Consider the following 3003-nt stretch of genomic DNA (forward strand, 5'->3'; position numbering starts at 1 on the left):
GAGGCTGAGATGGGTGGATCACGAGGTCAGGAGATCGAGACCATCCTTGCTAACACGGTAAAACCCCAGTCTCTACTAAAAAAAAAATACAAAAAACTCAGCTGGGCGTGGTGGTGGGCACCTGTAGTCCCAGTTACTCGGGAGGCTGAGGCAGGAGAATGACGTGAACCCAGGATGCACAGCTTGCAGTGAGCCGAGATCGCGCCACTGCACTGCAGCCTGGGTGACAGAGCAAGACTCCGTCTCAAAAAAAGAAAAAAAAAAAGAATAAAAAGAAAACATTTGTTTTAAAATTATAATTAAAATCTGCAAAGATAAGGAAAGATATTAAACCCATAAAACAAAAAGAAGGTGCTATAGTAAAGAAACAATGAGAGAACAAGAAAGAGCTTTTGGAAATAAATAATATAGTAGAAAGTAAGGTAAATAAATAGATATGCAAATGTTCATAGCAGTGTTATTTATAATAGTTCCAAACTGGAAACTACCCAGATGTTCTTCAGTGGGTGAGTGATTAAACAAATTATAGTACATTTATACTGTGCAAATACTACTAACAGTAAAAACAGATAAAGTGTTAAGCACACACATAGCTTAGAAGAAATTATACTGAGTGAAAAAAGGCTAATCTTAAAAAAAAATGCATGTTGCATGATTTTATCTATGTAACATTTATGAAACAACATAATTTTAGAAATGGAGAACATATTAGTGATTGTCAGGGATTAGGAATGAGGGAAGAGGGAATGGGTGTGTTAATTGAGTGGTAACATGCAGGACTCTTACGGCTATGGTACTGTTGTGTATCTTGATTGTGATGGTGGCTATCCAAGACAACACAAGTGATAAAATTGCAAAAAGTTATGCCAAGCACACACACAAACACATGCGGGCCTGTGTAACTTGTGAAATCTGAATGAAGTCTGTAGATTGTACCAATTTCAATTTTTTTATAGTAGCTGTATGTTTAATATTGCTGTAAAGATAACACTTTTCTTATACAATTATTGTTAATAATTTGAAGATGTTTATTGCATTCTATTTTTGGTGGGAAAAAAATGTAACATACTTGTATTTAGCACAAAGTTGTGAAATACAAAAAACATGTAACTGAGTAAGCAGGATTTTTCTATTCCTAGCCCATTTCTGAGGACTAAATCATGAACTGCTCCCAATGTAATTAAGTATTTCTTGCAATAGTTGGGCACCAAGTTTAAGATTTATTAATTTTCTCCTCTCAGTATAGGCAGCAATTCACCATTGTCTTTCAGCTCCTTCACGATATCCAATCTTCCCACCAGCTCCCCTTTCACACACAGCTGAGGGTATGTTGGCCAATTTGATTAAGCTTTTAATCCTTGCTGAACTCCTTCATCCTCCAATATATCGAATGTTTCATATTCAACACCAGTTCTATTTAGTATTTCCAGAATTTGTTTGCTGAATCCACATTTTGCTTCCTGTTTGTTTCCTTTCATAAAGAGCATCACAGAAGCTTTATTTGTCAGCACTTTGAGCCTTTCCTCTAATTTGGGAGCTTTGGGACAAATTGTATCTAGTTCTTCAGATGGTTGTAGCTCCTTAATTATATGAGCTCTCCAGAAACGTGGAGCTGAGGATAGGTAGGCCAATTGGAATAGGCTTTGAGCCCCTGCCAAACCTCTTCATCTGAGAAGACATCAGAACTGCTAAACTAAACATGCTTGTGAAGAATTTCCACCATCTGCTTGCTGAAACCACAGCGTGGTTCTTGAGGAGTCCCTTTCATAAACAGCATGCAGGGGGCAGCATGAGTCAATTTCTTTAAGCGAAGATTGCGCTCTGCTTTGAGATGTTCATCATCAGTGCTGGGTGGGAAGGAGCCACTAGATGCATGTCGCTGTACTTTTTTGGTCAACTCTGGGACATGTGCACCATCTAATCAGTCAATTTTTTGAGAATTATTGAAAAACAGAACAGTGGGAACAGAGCTAATTTCATATTTTTCAGATACTTCAGGACACCTTCAGCTTCCAGCTTCACAAATGAAACTTGAGGGTGTTCTTTAGCTAACTCTGCCGTAACTTCGTTCATCTGTGCACATTGTGGAGCCTGTGGTGCCCAGAAGTGGGCCACAAAGAGAGACTTGGCTTTCAGGTGCAGCAGCTCTTCAACCTGCCCGGCTGAGTTGACCTCTTCTACTGCTGCTGCAGCTGCCTTAGCCGCCCTTGCCACCATGCTGCCGCCACCACCAATTTCAATTTTTCAGTTGTGATATTGTACTATAGTTGTTCAGGATGTTAACAGCGAGGGAGTCTGGGGGAAGGGTGCATGAGACATCCCAGTACATTTCTTTGCATTTTGAAATAATATTTCCTGGCCGGGCGCGGTGGCTCAAGCCTGTAATCCCAGCACTTTGGGAGGCCAAGACGGGTGGATCACGGGGTCAGGAGATCAAGACCATCCTGGCTAACACGGTGAAACCCCCGTCTCTACTAAAAAATACAGAAAACTAGCCGGGCGAGGTGGCGGCGCCTGTAGTCCCAGCTACTCGGGAGGCTGAGGCAGGAGAATGGCGTGAACCCGGGAGGCGGAGCTTGCAGTGAGCTGAGATCCGGCCACTGCACTCCAGCCTGGGCGACAGAGCGAAACTCCGTCTCAAAAAAAAAAAATTAATAATAATAATAATAATATTTCCTGTGAATCTGTAATTATTTCAAAATAAAAAGCTTTAAAAATCTTCAAATAAATAAATAAACAGATACTTTGGAAGATAAAGTCAATCACATATCCCAGAAAGAACAAAAAAGACAGTGTAGAGGACAGAAGGAGAGAAGGGAAGGGGAAAGATAAGAAAATTAGAGAATCAATTCAGAGGTGCATGATAATATTAAGAATTCCAGAGAGAACAGAGTAAACAAAGGAGAAGAAACTAAAATAATAAAAATCGACACCAACTTGAGAACATGTGCTTTTGTGCAGAAAGAGCTTCCCGACTGCCCACTGCAGTGATACAGAAAGGCC

General features: G+C 40.4%; 1 pseudogene; it reads right to left on the reverse strand.

Moving 5' to 3' along the window:
- Positions 1-1140: 1140 nt before the first annotated feature.
- Positions 1141-2258, reverse strand: LOC104664553 (annotated as a pseudogene).
- Positions 2259-3003: the final 745 nt, after the last annotated feature.

Source organism: Rhinopithecus roxellana, chromosome 4 (genome assembly GCF_007565055.1).
Source record: "Rhinopithecus roxellana isolate Shanxi Qingling chromosome 4, ASM756505v1, whole genome shotgun sequence".
In the NCBI taxonomy this organism is placed as follows: Eukaryota; Metazoa; Chordata; class Mammalia; order Primates; family Cercopithecidae; genus Rhinopithecus; species Rhinopithecus roxellana.